At 38.5% G+C, this 18,119-nt stretch overlaps 1 long non-coding RNA gene and 1 other non-coding gene across 3 annotated transcripts in view; one reads left to right on the top strand and one right to left on the bottom strand.

Moving 5' to 3' along the window:
* Positions 1-18,119, top strand: part of LOC123463999 — a 53,626-nt gene that overhangs the window by 23,115 nt on the left and 12,392 nt on the right. The window lies entirely within an intron of this gene.
* Positions 8,286-8,389, bottom strand: LOC123464195. Its single transcript, XR_006639435.1, has one exon. It is a non-coding gene; the product is annotated as a U6 spliceosomal RNA (small nuclear RNA).

Raw genomic sequence — 18,119 nt, 5'->3', positions numbered from 1 at the left:
TGTGTGTGTGTGTGCGGGGGGGGGGCGGGGGTGATGAGGGTATTTTGAACTTTTCCAATAAGATGTTCAGGGACTTTTGATGCCTAATTACCGATTCCAGAGCAATATTTGTTCAGATGAATAAAATTTCCCTGCTGACACAGCCTGAGAATGGGAAATCAGCATCATCAGGAAGGCCAAATAAAGAAAGGAAATGGCCCTAAAAAGTCCAATGAGTTTGTGTTTATTAGGATAAAAACCAGGGGAGCTGAGCCCAGAGTGGTCAGGCATTTGAGAGCTCCCATTATACTTGGCTTTGGGGATTTCGTTCTGATAAGAGAGCCCCACTTAGCAGAGGCTATCCCAACTGAAAGAGCTAACATGGTTCCTGGGAGTTTTTTCTCCCCTGGGGCGCAGAGGGACACTGTGACAAGGCGGGAAGCACCATCCCAACCCCTGCCCTGCAAGGAATCTGAATCCAAGCTACTGTGTCTCTTGGGGGACTAGGCCGAGGAACAGTGCACCGAGGAGGGAGGAGGTACTGCTCCCTTAGGTGCTCAGGCATGGGTACTTGCTGGCTCTGGGTGGTGGGCCCACGGAGACTTCTTTTGATGGCCAATTCCTTGAGGTGTCTCCATCTCAGGTCACTTTCTGGGCTCTGGCTCTGTAGTGTGGACCTTTGGACAAACGTCTCCAGCTAGGGGTTGAAGTAATGATGAGAGAAAAGAGCTGGCTAACCTGAGAGAATCGGAAAGGGGCAATGAACTAAAGTTGTCTGCAGGACCTCTGTGCCCATTGGAGAAAGCAGGACTCCTTTGGTTGGATGCACTTGTAAGGTGTTGGCACTTCTTGTTATGTGGGTGTCTTTATGGGACCAAGCTGCAGAGTTGTAGAAAAATTGAACTTTGGGTGGAACTGTATGGTAGACACAGGTAGGGGTTCTGCCTAGGCTAAGAGAACCAACTCCTCCCCATCATCCTGCTCTCTTAAGAAGGACATAAAGTTCACTTAAAACTGCTGGTCGAGCTGCTCCTTGGCGCTCCCTCTTTCACATAATGTAGCTCAAATCAGCCAAGTTCCGGAGGATAGAAGCTTCCTCCGCCCTTACCCCCAAGGGGTGTGTACACTAAGCATTACAAATGAAAGCGGATTTTTTTTTTTTTTCTTCACCTTCTCAGAGCCCAGGAATATGGACTTGCTTTTTCCTCAACAAAAGAACAAGCAATTCTAAAAGGCCTCGAGAACACTCACCCTTTAGGGGTTCCAGTATCCAGGAATGTCGCATGCAGTGGGAACACAAAAGCTCAACATTTTGATATTTTAAAAGATTTTCTTCTAGTTTGAATCCTCCTTGTAAATGCCTGATTGTAGCAACGTGACAGTGCTTTCGTGTGAAAACATGCAGTAGGGTTCCCTTGCCTTTTCATATGTCCTAGCAGCTGCAAAACATTCCAAATGGAGTTAGGTCATTATGGGGGCCATTAATATGACATTCAGTGCCGCCTCCTCAACTAGCCAAAAGCTTTGCCCCAGAAAAGGAGAAAGGAGAAAGCCAGTGTTTACAAAGTACTCTAAATTCTGTATTGCTTCCCAAATCCCAAATAACTTTTCACAGCTAGCTGCCCCTGTGCTATTAACCCACCTCACTAAGGCCCCACTTCTTTGGTGTTCCAGACTGCATTTATACTTATTCTTAAGTCTCCAGAATTTGGAGATGGGCAATGCAGCCAGTAAAGAACGACATCAATCCTGCTTTGATCTCAGAAGGGAGAGATCATAGCAGAAATCCGGTCATCATTAAGATAGGCACTGCTGGGAAAATGAACCCCATTAATTTTCCTTTTCCTATCTTACTCCCTCCCTCCCTTCCTACATTCATTTCTTCCTTCCTCTTTCCCTCCTCCCTTCCCCTTCCTTCCTTCCTCCTTTTCTTTGTTCCTTGTAATCTTCCTCAGATTTAGGACATCCACTTTCAGTTGGCAAACTAGAAAGTGTCAGTACGACTATGAATAACTTGCGCCTTAACAGGAGGACAATGAAACTCTTTATATTGCGCCACTTTTTGTCTCATACATCTAGATAGTAGAGTTAATGTATTTATCCTGTTTGTCTGGTTTTTACATAAACACATTGGATCATGCTCCAAATACATGTCCCAAACACAACCTCCACAGGAGCTTAATTGCTTGAAAATGAAAAGTTGTATTTCTTTCTTTGCCCCCTCCCTTTTTTTAACCCTGGAGTCCTGCAAGCATGAGGATATTGGTAGTTAATCTGTTGAGATATTTAAGACTCAAAGATTAGAAGGGCTATATTGACAATTTCAAAATTCAAATCTGAGTGCTTTGGCTAAGCAAAGCTTAAGAGATGACAGATGTGATAAAAGAACTGCCAAAATTTAGACTTTATTAAAACTAAAAAGTGGGATGTTTTTGTGGCTTTGAAAGAAATTATTGTTATAGAGCTCATTCAATCCATCTGTGTCTCCAAACAAACAACTACCGGAGTATTTTTATTCTAAACTACCTGATACTTATCCACACAATACAATATTTCATTCTGCTTCTATATACACATATAAGTAAATTTTATAGTGATTTCCAACCCATCTTTCATATACAAAAACACAATTAGCACTTGGTATAGTTACTATAGCTGAGCCACATGCATGCTCAAGTGATGTGAACATAATCATGAACATTAGTGCCATAGACACATCCTACCCCTTCTTCCCAATTTTCTGTTATAGCTTCAACATTGTATCAGAAAAAATGTTGTTTATGAAACTGGAGCTGCTGCAGGCTTCCTTCCAAATTTATGAGGTAGGAGGAGCATATGTAGGTATTTGAATTTGTTAAAAATGAAATTCTATTGCCAACCATCTCTATTAGAGTTGGTTTTCAGTTAACTGCAGTGGTCCTATGTTGATGGCAGCTCAAATCCCACCAACACCAATGCGATTCAAATACTTTCACAAGCAGAACAAGGTACATTAAATTATGTTTAATGAACTATGCTCTTTTGAAATGATTTAGCCCACTGGTTTGGTAGTGCAGCTTAGGAGGAAGTCTAAAGTAGGAAAATGAGTTCAGGGAGGAAGGAGGTGAAAAAACAAGAATCACATAAATTATCACTTAGGTGAAGAAATCTTCCATGGCTGTAGATTGTGTTCCACAAATTGTTGAGGAAATCTCCAGACTCAGGATGTCCTGGGTCTTCTAAACTTGATATTAGAGAATTTGTAGTGGAAGCTATCATTATGATTCTTTGTAGAATGTTAGGAGCATTTACTTGATACAGAGACAAAGAAGCATTGGAGTAAGTGTCACAGAAATGCTTATTTTGGTGACATGTAGCTAAAACTATATTTTGTTCATGTAAGGTGACTTGCACCTTGTCCTGTCTGTGACTTAACCAGTTCTCAGCTCACTTTAAAGCCTGATTTTGCACATACATTGAAGTCAAGACTACTTTCTCTATGGAAAAGTAACAAATGTTGGTGACTTGTTGGCCATTAACCATGGCACTGAACATTCCATCTTAATTAAATTTACAGTTTTGTTAAAAATGGTAATCTTTTCAGTCTGCTCTTTCTTTTACCAGGATCTCAAGAGCCTAGTGTGTCTCATGCATGTAAAAAGAGAGAATAGACCTCCTTGTCTTTTTAATTAAAGTTTATATATCTTGTAGAAAGTAGTAATTTTCTAGAAAATTGAATCAGTTTAGATCACTGTGGTTCCACTCTTCTGCCTTTAACAAGCTTCTACACAAACCAAGCCCTTGAAAAACCTATCAATTACAAGCAAGATTGCTGGAGAATTTTGAACTTAAAGTACCAAGATTTAGAAGTGAGAGTAGAAGTAAATGACAGATTTTACTATGTATGTATGGTGTGACAACACATGTTGTTGGATTCTGTGTGTTGTGCCAGAGAGAATGGTGAAAATTCCCATTCCTACAAATAGCATCATTGTTACCTCTCTCTCCATTCTGGGAGTTGTGATTCACATGTACAAAATAGCCTTCTTAGGTCATTCAACTTTATAAAGAGTTTTAATTGTGGCTTTGTAACCAATTGTTGGCATGCTCAAGTCAAGCCATCTTTGGAGAATTTCCTATTTTAATTGATGGGGTCATGGGCAAATTGAATTACCTCTTCAGCCCTTAGACATTTGACAGTATTAGTCAATAGGGGGCTTATATACATGGTGATTGGAATTAACTATATGAGTATACTACTAGGTTTCAACTCAGTAATTCTTTGGCCAAGTGTACTCTAATGACTCTATTTATGCCATGGATGTAAAAGTGGTTAATAGAAAAGATTGCACCCCCCCCCCCAAGGTCTCATAGATCAGGCTGGCCTGGAACTCGAAATTCTCCTGCGTCTGCTCCTGAGTGCTGGAATTACAGATGTATGACACAATGTCTAGTCATCAAAATCATTAAAAAAAAAAAAAAAAACCTGGGCTGGAGGGATGGCTTAGTGGTTAAGGCATTAGCCTGCAAAGCCAAAGGACCCAGGTTTAGTTCCCCAGGACCCATGTTAGGCAGATGCACAAGGGGGCACACACATCTGGAGTTCATTTGCAATGTCTGGAGGCCCTGGTGTGGCCATTCTCACTCTCTCTTTCTCTTTCCCTCCCTCCCTCTCTTTTTCTCTGTCAAATAAATAAATAAAATACACTAAAATAAAGTATTAAAAAAGAATTATTTAAAGTTAAAGCTGCCTCACTGGCATCTTGACCCTAAATAACTCAAACAGAAATATTGAAAATTTTCACTATTGTAGGAAAATTTGAGGGAAGACCAGTGAAAAAAATAATGTCCGATTTATAGAATACAAGCTTGGCCTAGTTGATCAGGTCCGTAATATGAGTACTGTGGAAACTGAGGCAGAAGGATTATCACAGCTTGAGGCTATTCTGGGCTATATAATAAGTTCCAGGTGACCCTGCTTTAATGTGAGATCCTGTTTCAAAAATATAACAAAGCACAACAAAAATAGAGTTATGGAACATAATAATCTACCATATAGAGAATATTTACACAGGCCAGGGACCAGTACTCTGCAGCTGAGATTCATAATGGGGTGTACTTAATAAGCACACCAAAATACTTTGTAATTATTTCATTAATTGTAAGAAACAGTTGTTACTGGAGTGTTTGAAAGCAGTTTGTTTTCTTAAGAAGATTAATCACCCCCTGCAAAGCTAATTTAATTAGATTGTAAACTCTCTTCAACCAAAGGAAAAGTTAAGTCAATTCCCCATCTTGGAATTACCAAGTGTTTTTAAAGACATAAGATCCACATTAACTAGCATTTTCTGGGATAACTTATAAATATGTGCATTAAATGATCAAAAATTATGAGTTTCGTTATTGTGCTAGGGTAAACTATAATGAATGTTTATGAGCTTTGTCTAAAACTAAGATAATGCAATACAAAATTACAAAAGAAAAACAAGTTATTCAATGTCATTATGGGAAAAATGGAGCTTCCATTGATGGTCAAGGGTTATTAGTGTCCTCAGAACAAAAAACGAAGTAGATATTTTGATTTGGTTACAGATCCAAAGAAAAGACCTTACAGAACATCATGTAAACATTTGGGAATTTTAATGCCATCTTATTTTCTTATTCTCATTGTAGGCATTCCTAAGCCATCATATGACCATTCTTCTTGAAACCCAAGGTAGACCTAACTGTACATTACATGTACTTATAAGACATTACAGTCTACTTGGAAAAAGTAGATCAAATAAAGGGAGTGAATGGAGCGATAGGAATTCTGTTTTGCACTGGGCATAAAAAATGTAATATGGATCCATTCGAAAGATAAGCAAAGTACCTGAGCTTTTCCTGGAGATCCTGATGTGTGTTTACTTACTGGTGGTGGATTGTTTTGTTTTGTTTTTTTCTCTCTCTCTTTTTCTGTGCTTGGTCCTGTGAAAGGGGGTTGACTTCTTCTGCCATTATGGAATTTCCCCTGGATCTATAAGCTTCAAATAAATTTCTTCTTCCTCCCATGGAAAAAAAAATGTAATATGGGATACAGGTTCCTAAGATGAGGAAATGGTAAATAATAAGTAAGGAAAACAGTAAGGCTGGCAATCAATACCTGTGGATTTTCCCATTGCTGTCACTTTTTTGGTGGCATTTCCTACTTATTTATGCTCCACATCTTTCTATAAAGGATTTGAAATGGCTTTAACAACTTACATAAATACAAAACAAATATTTTACTATGCCCACTCTCACTTCAGATTCAAGTTATGGAGTTGCTCTTAGAAGGCTGACCAAGAAATTTCTGCCAATGAAACTATTCATTAACTAGTTTTATTATTAACACAACAACATGCGTAAAACTCCAGTGATTTTTTTTCCTATGAAGGTAAAATTATTCAGGAAGAGTGAATCTTCTCCCCTCTCACCAATTATTAATACCAGGTTTTGCCAAATAAATATAATCTTTGTGGTCCACCTATGATCCCCATTGAAGATACTGAAGCAAGACCCAGAATCTTCTCTTGGCAGCCTGCTTCCTGCGGTTGTTGAAAGTTTAGTGTGAAAATGTTTTATTGTTTCAGATTGAACCTCCCAATGAATTTTTATGCCTGAGTACCTAAAAAAAAAAAAACTCCAAGAAAAATATAGCTTAAACCACCACATTTTGCTTTCTTTCAGGTTCAAGTCTTATAAAACCACCACATTTTGTATGGTTTCTACCCCAGACTGTAAGTTGGCATGAGATCTTGGAAGATACTCTGATCAGGTCCAGTTGGAATATATACCAACCTTGACAACATTTTTTTTTGTGTGTGAATTTGGCACTAATTTGGAATGTAGGTGATACAGGCTTAATAGCAGTGCATTTTGCTTCCATTTTTCTATCCTGTCACTCAACTAGGGATAGAGACCTACTTAGTCATTTTAGCCAATCATGTTTGTTTTACCTTGGACCTGTCCTACCCTTCCTTTTTTAATGTGTGTATGTATGTGTGTATGTATGTATTTATGTATGTGTATGTATGTATGTATGTACGATGTGCGTGTGTGTGTGTGTAGTATGTGCATGTGTGCTTGTGTATATGAGTACAGGTGTATGTGTGCCACAGTTTACCTGTAGAGGTCAGAGGACAACATCTGATGTTGGTTCTTATTTATCACCTGGTTGAAAGCAGGGTCTCTTTAAATTTGTTTGTATTGGTTTTATTTTTATTGTTTTAAAGACTTTTTATTGACAACTTGCATAAGTAAAGACAATAAATGATAACAATTCCCTCCCATCATCCCCATTTTCTCCCTCCCAAATATGCCCTCCATTGAATCCTTCTTCTTTCAAATTAGTATCCGTTCTATTCTGATATTTTTTCCTCCTATTCAGAAGGGCTTGTGTAGGTAGTGTCAGGCACTGTCACGACATGAATATCAAAGATATATTGTGTGCAGCTCTACCCTTCCTTTTGCTCTTACATTCTTTATGTCACCTCTTCTTCAATGGACTCTGAGCAGTGGAGGGCATGATAGAGATGTCTCACTTAGTTTTTCACTACTGCCTATGCCAGGCTAGCTGGCTCACCAGCTTATTGAATTATACTGTCTCTGCCTCTCATCTCATTTTAGAGGGCTAATATTGCAGATAATACTGATTCTAGCTTTTGTGTGGGTTCTGGGGTTTTGAACTGCAGTTATTGTGCTTGTACAGTAAGTGCTTTGACTCACTGAGCTATCTTCCCAACTCTTTTCCCCTCTCAAAACATACTTCTTCCATATACATTTCCCTCAGGTTTTATACTTTGAGGCTAGTCAGATGGGTCTCAGAGAATGCATGGAACACTAGATTGTAAATTCCTTCTGGGAAGACAGGGTCCCTTGCTGACAGTTGAGAATTTCAGACAAAACACAAGATCTTAAATTTTTTTTTAATTAATTAGTTTTGTACTCAGCGAATATAGTCAAGTTGATACCATTGTTAGGCTCTTCCATGACCTACTCCCTCCTGCCAGCCCCTCCTTGTTGAGGTATACGGGAATGCAAGATTTTTTAGTTTGTTAAATACCTGAATATCACACTCTATGATCTTTGGGTCTTCATCTCTTAGTAAACCCCACAGAGCAGATGTCCAGTAATCAATGGATAAAATGAGCAAATGGAAATAGTAGGCCCAAATCTTTAAATCTTTTGAGCTCTCTAAACTGTATCCATTGGAAGCTAGCTCACTCTGTAGATATGTACCTGTGGTCTCAAAGCCTCTGATAGTAGTTTCTGATGGAGATTGGAGCAGTCATGGTCGGATTTTTTTTTTTAATATGGAATGCTTCACAAATTTGCATGTCATCCTTCTGCAAGGGCCATGCTAATCTCTGTATCGTTCCAATTTTAGTATATGTGATGCCGAAGCGAGCACATGGTTGGATTTTTTTTTTATCCTGATTTTGCGTGGGGTCACTGTCTAGAAGAGCATTCTTCATTTTTGGAGAAACCTGTGGGATAGACAAAGATGAGATAAGGACACTTGTAGTTCATTACAGGAAAAGCAATCCTGAAATTCAGTAGTGGGGAGGGAACCTTAAGAGGATGGGAAGGGTAACCAGTCATCCTGCTGTCTTTTATAACCTACCAGAAGTGAGAGAGCCTTTGCTAACCATAGATAGGAGAGTCCTAGAAGCCCCACTGGTGCTGGGAAGAAATGTAATGATAGCAATTTGGGCCAACTAGAATCTTATACAAATAGTTCTACTGCCCTCAAAGTTGTCATCATGAGGATTCTTAAACCTCTGTGGAAGGGGGAACTATCTCAACATTTTATTTTATAATTATACTAAATTATCAATTATATTTATTATTACAAGTATTGTGAAATTATGAGTACTATCATTTTAAAATATGATAAAGGTAGTGCTGACTTGCTCTTCACTTATTACATTGGTTGTTTTCTTTAGAAAGTTCCCAGAGCTTTCCCAGTACTTTATTATGTTTCTCCTTGGCCTGAAACAGGATCTCTCAGAAAAATGAGTTGTAGAAAATTAAGAACAAGGGGGCTGACATTAGTTAGCATATCCTGTGTTAGCATGTCATCTATTTAGAGCTGTGGCTGAAGTCATAGTAGATAAATTTTCAGTACATTTCATCTTTTGGCTGCCCCAAAAGGCAAGGGAGATGATTTAATCCTGAGATAAATCAGCTTTCAGAGACACTGGGCCTACAAGGCACACTCACCCACCAGATCTCTCAAATTCTGCTTTGTAAGTAGATTATCTTTGTCACTTGCTTATCTAATTTCTTGAATCACCTTCTGGCTCTAGGCTAATTGACAAATAGAGACAAACTGTGCCCCCTCTTGCTACTGTATTCTGTTCATTTAACCTTCCAAGGTCAAAGAAGTCAAAGAGTCTAAAAGACCTATCCAGGAAAGTTTTCAGAGGTATGGAATTTGGGTTTTTCTATACAATTTGGTTTCTTAAAAAAATGAGGAATTTGGAGTTAATTTTATCTGCAGTAGAACTCTAGATTCGTCTCTTCAGTAGCTAGAAACAAGTGATATTGTCCCTCCAAGTTCCAGTTTTGTAGTATGTAAAGAACAGAACTGTTTTATGGGGTCTTTGTTAGGATAAAGTGACTGGAGAGTCTAGCCCATGTGTAGTAAGTGTTCAACAAATGACAGTAATTATTGATGGTCCATATCAAAGACTGGAATGAAAGATTGGCTCTTTAAACAGAATCTGAGAATGTTTCATCAACAACTAGATGGCTTGGATCCTGCTTAGGGGCCATGATTAAGAACTGTGGCAGTTATGTTTCTATACCAAGTTGGTCATATACCTGGCCTCTCCTCTGAATGTCCAGCTTCTGGTTTAACTGGAAGTTGGATGTTAGTGTAAGGACACTTTTGTACCTTCTAACATAGCCAGGATTGGAGCCTCATGGAAGGTGGGTGAGGTCTGTCTGGTGCCAACCCAAATTGCTTCTGACCTGGGTACTCCTCCTACTCAACTTTCCAGGGGTTGTTTTGGAGGGCATATATTCCCAGCATTTCATAGGTGGTGGCTATGCCTTCTGCCTGAGGCTTTGCTGGGTTCTTGGCACTTCCGCCAAACTGCCAGTCCTCTTCTAGCTCAACCAGAAGTTCAGGTGTGAGGTGGCCTGATGGTATGTGTTGGTCAGGAAGAGTGGGTGGGGTGCAATGGAAAACACTTGAGCAATGAATGCAGAGGTCCAGAGGAAGTTTTTGTGTCTCTGTTTCCTTCTTCGTTTCTTCTTCTTTCTCCTTCTCCTCCATTTATCTTTCCTCCTTTTCTTCTTTCTGTAAGTGGAATTTTATTTCATACCATTTTATCTCTTCTACCTACTTTGATCCTTTCATGGCTTGAATTCCAAAGGGAGGGTAAAGGTCACTGCAGATAAGCTGTGGAGAGAGGAAATTGGGGCAAAAAGAAAATCTTAAGATAGAGTCATCCCTTCAGCAGTCCCTCTTTTTCTAGCCTCCTTTACATTTGGGTCTTTCTAGAATACCTAGCCATTTCTGACCATTAAGAGTTTGAGGACCTTCAAACTTCTTTCATCTTTGGTCACCCTTCCAATCGTGTCTTCTATTTTTCAAACCATTCTTTTTTTTTTTTTCTTATAGCATAGGAGAGGGGAGCTTTAAAATTAATACTCAACGCATTGAAAATAAGTCCAGAAGAAAACAAAACTGAAGCCAACATGCATGGCAAAATAAGGACTATGAAAGAGAATGATGAGGAAGGTTTAGCTCCTGTGATCCTAGGTGACAGAAAACTGTCTCAAGTTAATCCAGAAATACAAAGCCTCTTGTCTGAAACTTCCAAAAAGGACTTCCTAGAAATGGGAAAAAAAATGGAAAAGATTTGTATCATGTGGAAGGAAATCTTCAAGAGATTGGTGGTATTATTAACCAACTCCAAGTGCTGAGGAAACATGGCCATGTGCTGCTGCAAATGACACATCCAGAATAGTCTGAAGGGTTCAGATGATTTCTTCATGGTGGGAAAATGACTGACATTCTGATAATGTTACATTTATTTATTGGTGATAGCTGTGAAGTTTTACATAAACATACATATACATGTATATATATTTGTACATGTATATACATATATACATATGTACATATACATGTATATATACATGTATATGTACATATACATATACAGATGTATACATACATGTATATATACATATATATGTATATATATAATTATATATGTTATACATATGCATATGAATTAGGACTATAGATTTGCTATAAACAAGTATATAAGAGAAAGAGGGAGAGAGAAGAAGAGAATCAGAGAGAGAAAGAATGGGCATGCCAGGACCCCCAACTACTGCAAAGGAACTCCAGGAGCATGCACAACCTTGTGAATCTGGCTTACATGGGTCCTAGGGAATCAAACTGAGATCCTTTGGCTTTGCAGGCAAACACCTTAACCACTATGCCATCTCTCCAGTGCCTGGGCTTTATATTTTATTTAGCATTAATGTAGTCCACATTTGCTTGCTAAAAAGTTTCAGGGCATTTAAAATATCCACTAATTGTAGGCATACCATAGCAAAATAAAAAGGGTTTTATGTGTCAAAGCTATAAGTTAAGGAGGAGACTCTTAAGCTATGAAAAAGTCAATGAGCAGGGTAGTTAAGCAATTCATGGGTTTTTCTTGTACAGAATAAAGATGTTTATATGGACTTGTATAGCATACTTTCTAAATGCTATTGTAGTATTTAAGGTGTTTTTCTTTTTTTAAAGACTCCCATACTCTCCAACAAAAGGGCCCTTCCACATGGCAATGGCGTGGTCAGAATCCCCTTTGTTCCTCAGTATCTGTGCAGTATTGGGCACATAGATAGGCCAATATTTCTCATGCCAAACTAAATGGACAGAGAATAAGGAAGGAAAAATTCTGAGAAAAATGATCTTTTAAAAACACTGTTACGGCTGGAGAGATTGTTCATTTGTTAAGGCACTTGCCCTCATAGCCTAAGGATGTGGGTTTTATTACTTAGTACCCATATAAAGCCAGAGGTATAAAGTGGCACATGCTTTTGAAGTTCATTTGCAGTAGCTAGAGGCACTGGCATGCCCATTCTCTCTCTCTCAAATAAATAAATAAATAAAACATTTCAAAAAACTTACTTGGCATACTTATTTCCTTGATGGCAATCTGGATTATAAACCTACCTAGATTTTTCTCCTGACACCATATGCCCAGATTATTATATTTATTTATTTTGTCCCTTCTCCCTCCATTTGTTGAGTCGTTCTTTTATATCAGGTCTTGACATATCCTGGATGCTCAGGCCTTCTGATAATGGCATCACTTCCTGCTCATATAGCCTGGTGATGTGGAAGCATATTTCCTTTGCACAAGACTTCTGGAGCGTGGCTAGGACTTAGTATATCATAAACAACAACACCAACAGGTATGAGAGGAATCCAAGGACCTATTTGTTGGACTGAAGGAAAACTGGACCTTATCATACAAAGATCTAAGATAGGTTTACTACATGTAGGATGTTTATCTTTTGAGGGAACTTGAAACCTTTCTACTATGTCGATGTCATTATCAGATGTGCATAGGATGTATATAATTTTAGGTAAATGTGGAAAATTCCTGCTCAGCTATGGAGTTTCAGTTTATCTCATACTAATTTTCTTATTCAATATTTTCTTCAGAAGCCTTCTAAATGAACACAAGATTCTTCCCCTTCCTATATCAGAATAAGTTCATGTTTTATAATAAGTAAATTACAAAGTAGTAAAATAATCATAAAGCCAGTTATTTAATATAGACCTTGTTTGTTTAGTACTTGAGTGGTAGGACATAATGGAGTACATCATGAAACTTAAAAATTCATAATGATTATTGACACCATTAATCAGAATTGGCCATGTGAACAGTTCACAGATCTGTTGTATTAAACTGTCATGTGGTTGCAATCATGCCTTTTAACTGCCATCAAAGGTAACTGTCAGCAAAACCACATCTTCTCTTCAGTCTATTATGGCTTCAGTCTCCCAGGGTTCCATCCTGAGTCCAGGGTGATTTGTATGGTACACTAATGACCTGCAGATTGTCTGGACAAAAGCTAAATCATACACTGTTCAGGCAACACAGTGATTCTGCACAAAAGCAAAGGACTATCTGGTGTCAAAATAATACCATACTCCAACTTTGATAAAGGTTTTAAAACTGACTACAAGGTACTATTTGGTGCTAACATGTGGCAGAAAGAATGTTTATTCAAATACCTAACAAGTTGGCATTAGGTAAATTTCAAAAATGTGTGTGTGTGTGTGTGTGTGTGTGTGTGTGAAAGGATGCTATTTGGCTATTTCTCTTAGATTTTTGGTTCTCTCTTTGTAATAAAGTAGCAAAATATATTTGCTTCATTGGCTATTTATGCATGCTAATTACTAAGATACCTTTGAAGTAATATGTCAATAAACGGTTTTATTACTAGATTTTGAAAAGGAGTAATGGATAATGCATCAATATATCTGCCTATTATCAATTGACCTATTTCCATGTGGGGTCTGTAAGGGCCAGTTTCTATATGGTATGCCTGCCACATAGTATCTACCTTAAGAACCTACGGACACAAGAATGCTGATCTAATGCTGGTAAATCATCTAACTCTACTCTGCTCTGCTCCTCTTCATACTGTCCTTTGCCACCATCATACAGACTCTTCCATCCTCTCTCCCTCCCTCTCTCTCTCTCTCTCTCTCTCTCTCTCTCTCTCTCTCTCTCTCTCTCTGTGTGTGTGTGTGTGTATTTAGGGATGATATTCCCTAGGGGCTATATCACAGAGTCATCTATCTGTTCAGTGATGGAGAAAAAAGAATTCCTGCTGAGACTCTAACCCAGATTCCAAAAGTTTATTTCAAGACTTGGCTTGCTTGCTCGTTCATTCACTCATTTGATTTAAGCCTACTGCTATATAGCAGGTACTCAGATTAGGTAATGATTAAGATTTCACTCAACTCCTAAGCCCCTTGTAGCCCAGTAGGAGTTAGTGATTGGTCAGCTCATAATTACACCACAGACTGTCAAGGATCCTTCAGTTCATCCCGACAAAACTTAAAGGGCCTGAGGATTGTAGTAAGGTGGCAAAAATGAAAAATCTTCCAGTAGACTAGGACAAGAACTAGGTTTTGCCCCTGGAATTATTCATAACCCTGATCATAGAAAGCATATGTTTTATGAAATATTAATGAAGTTTTTTGAAATGTCTAAGAGATGAACTTTGGCAAAGGATGATAAACTGCAGATGTTATGAGCAGATACTTTAGTAACAGGGTGTGGTGGCACATGCTGCCATCCTAGCACTTGGAAAGCTGATGCAGGAGAATCAAGAGTTCAAGACCAGCCTGGGCTACAAAGTAACACTTGTATTAAAAATAAAAGAAGGAAGAAAATAAGGTTAAGAATTTGAGAAAAGAAGCACTGAGAGTTTGACATAGTAACCAATGATATCCCCACCCGATCAAATTTCTTCATCCACTTTAAAAGAAGTGTTTGGTATATATGACATGTCAAGTACATGTGCCTGGTACAAGAGTCAAAGGCAGGCAAAGTAGAAGCAGGAACTTTTGACCTGATTCTTGTGTTGGAGGGACTGCAGGAACAGGTAGAGAGCATTTAAGCAGTGTGCTGAGTTTTATGAAAGAAGAGGACAATGCTTGCTTAGGGGAGAGTAAGAGGCCAGAAAAATGAAACAGGAGGCCCAAGGGGCAAGTATGCAAAGGCCTGGAGGAGAGAACAAAGAAGGTACCTTCTAGGGACTTAATATCTAGAGTCACTGATTTTCACTTGCAAGGAATAAGTATAAGTCTGGGGAAGAGAGCAAGGAAAGATCTTGAAGAGCTGTGAAGGGAGTGTTTAGTAATTTAGACTCTACCTAAGATCCAGTAGAATTTAAGGGGGCTTTAGTTAAATAGCAACATGATGAAATTTGAATTTGAGAAAGATTTCTCATATGACATGTCAGATGGGGGATTAGACAGTCTGAGTTAGGAAGATTTGTATAGTAATACAAGTGAAGGATGGTTCATGATCCAATAGTTTTCATGGTAGACAATATTAAGGTTAAAGCCAGACAGGTTATGTGCAGGATTCAGGTAGCCAAGGAGTGGGCAACATAACATAGTAAGACTATCTCACAACCTCCCAAACCACAAAGACATATGTGTGTATATATATTTAATAAGACTTGGCTATAAAACTTAACAATGGATGTGATAGTTAATCTTGTCAACTGTATAGGACTTAGAATCACCTTGGAAGCACTCCTCTGAGTGTGTCTATGATATTTCCAGCAAGGTTTAGCTGAAAAGGAAAGATTCACCCTGAATGTGAACAGCACCACTTCATGGGCTTGGACCCTAGCCTGAATAAAAGAAGAAAGTGAGCTGGCCTAGCATTCATCTCATGCCTGTTAACTGTGGCTGTAATGTGACTGAGCCACTTTACACTACTGTCACCAGGTCTTCCATGCTATGATGAACTATATCCCTTCTCAAACTGTGAGCCAAAATAAAGCCTTCCTTCCTTAAGTTACTTTTGTCAGGGTTGTCACAGTAATGAGAAAATTACATGATACACATAGCACCCACATTTCTTCTGCAAAAGCAGAGTAACTTTCTCTGTTTGCCATGGCATGGAAATGAAATACAGCTGATAAGATAGCAGGTATAACATGAAATACTTAGTCAGTGTTTTCTCTGTCCCTGCTGCTGTCAATTATATTGCACCTTCCTCCCTTCTTGTATTTTCACCCCTTTTAATGCACAACTTGAGGATTTTAAATAGGGTCTTGTTTCTTGTTGATGGTCATCCTTTTTATCCCTGGACCATGCAGATGGTGAAAACTCCTTTTGTCTTTTCTCTTCTTGCCTGCTCTCAGAATCCTCTGGGCTATCACAAGATTACCTCTGCAAGTGTCAGTTCTGTTGAAACTTTATTCTGGTTTGGGTGATGTTATTAGCCAGTGGAAATGAAGCTCAGTGAAGACTAAAATCTTCTCTTCCTTCCCTTTGGGGTTTTCTGGTAACTGCATTCTCTTCCTCATGCCCTTGGAATGCAGCTTTGGTGTTATCTTTGGCTCTCCTCAGGGTTACTTCTCAAGTGAGAGGACTTTGTATTTTTTTTTTTTAACAGAATAGGCCTTATTTTCACTTTGAGGATATTCCAAAATCCTGTCATATTTTCCTTTCTGACATCTCTAAGACTCATCTTTTCCCATTGGTCTGTAGTAACTGAAATCCTTTCCTATACTTTGGCCCTCCTTTCCTTCTATTTCTTATAAATACCTTCACTGTGGTCTCTGTTCTTGAGTTATGCCTCTGTTAAAGTAATCTCCTTGGTGCCTTCATGACAGCAAAGTTTCAAATGTGTTCATTTGTTTGTCTCATCTGCATTAAACTTGGTTTCAGGAGTCTTTACTATTCATTGCCTGATTGTTTTATTCCCTACTGGTTTCCCATATTTCTTAATTTCTTAATACCTGATCTCCTTATATGTGCTCTTTTAATTTTTCTGATTCTCAGTTGTTTTTCTAGGCAGTTTCAAGCTGTGTCCTCCCTAGCCAAGAACATTTTCTTTCCTTTATATATGCCAAACCCAGCTTATAGCAACTTTTGTCCTGTAAGCCCCTTAGCTTTCTTCCTCACATTTGCTAATGTTTCTCTCTTCATGATGGCAGTCTATTATTTTTAAATCAAGTGGTACCCTAGCTATATAACAAAGTGAATATGTAAGTCTTTTCTTAATATTTTATCTTGTTTTTAGTTATTTATCTGAAAAAGAGAGAGGGAGGGGGTAGAGAGAGAGATTTAGAAAGAGAGAAAATGGGCATGCCAGGGAATCCAGCCACTGGAAACAAACTCCACATTCATGCACCACCTTGTACATCCAGCTTACATGGGTCATGGGGAATCAAACCTAGGTCCATTGGCTTTGCAGGAAATTACTTAAACCACTAAGGCATTTCTCCAGCCCAGGTAAGTCTTTTTGATTTGCACAAATCCACCATTTATTTGGGAGCAATGTTGCTATCAGTTGGCTTTAGTTCCCCCTCTTACCTCCATTGTTCTACCATCTTGATTTGGAGCTGACCATTGTAGCTGTCTCCTGTTTGCTTTCACTGCCTGGGCCATCTTTCCTAACAATTTTGTCTTCACCGTGTTCTCAAAGATGTCTTTCTGATTGGGTCCATTTTTCTTCTTCAATAATACAAATAATAAAGCTTCTGGCCTTCTCTGCCATATAGAAAAAAGAATCTCTGTACCCTGCCCTCCTTCACTGTTTTCAACATACTCTGTCACTTTCATTCTGAATCTTGGTCCCAGTCACACAGAATTGTTCAAGGAGACAGTATAGTAAGTGTAAAAGTCACGAGCTGCTACAGGCCAAATCAAATTTGCAACAATTCTTTGTCATCTCTTAAAGCTCAAACAAATGTATATGAATATTTTTTGCTTTGTTGACTTCACATGGGAAAATATGATAACGATGCTGCCTTATGTACCCAGAAGCAGTAGAGGTTGCAGTTCGATGATAGTGGTCCCTTTTGATGTAAAAGGCTTTCTTCAACTTGACATAGCCTCTGCTGTATCCTTTAGCATCCTCCAACATTGAGGAAAGGGGTCATTTGGCATTTATCATTGCTGTTTTTGCTTTGTTTTACTGTATTAAGAAAAATTGTGAGCCAGTTGTGGTGTTGCATCACTGTAGCTCTTTGGAGGCAGAGGTAGAAGATTGTGAATTTGAGGCTAGCTCATGCTATAGTTTAAGTTCCAGGCTAATGTAAGCTATACAGTGAGACCCTGTACCCTAAAAAACAACGAGGATGAGAGAAAGTGAGAGATTTTTCTAGTTTGCTATAGGTAATGAGAGGTGGTCAGATGTTGTTTTGTATTTAAAGAAATATAATTGGCTCACATTATAGGTTTATTGTTCTGTACAGTTGTAAGATTAAACAAGAAGCTTGTGAAAACACTCCATCTTACTAGCTCCTTGTTCCTTCCTGCTCTCTTTCTTATAGTCTAGTAGTTTAATTTCATGTATATATGCTCCATCAGAAAATTGTCCATATCTCATGGGAGTGCTAATGCT

The sequence above is a fragment of the Jaculus jaculus genome, chromosome 10 (genome assembly GCF_020740685.1).
Source record: "Jaculus jaculus isolate mJacJac1 chromosome 10, mJacJac1.mat.Y.cur, whole genome shotgun sequence".
Lineage (NCBI taxonomy): Eukaryota > Metazoa > Chordata > Mammalia > Rodentia > Dipodidae > Jaculus > Jaculus jaculus.
The sequence above is the reverse complement of the archived record's forward strand: the minus strand, read 5'-3'. Positions and strand labels throughout refer to the sequence as shown.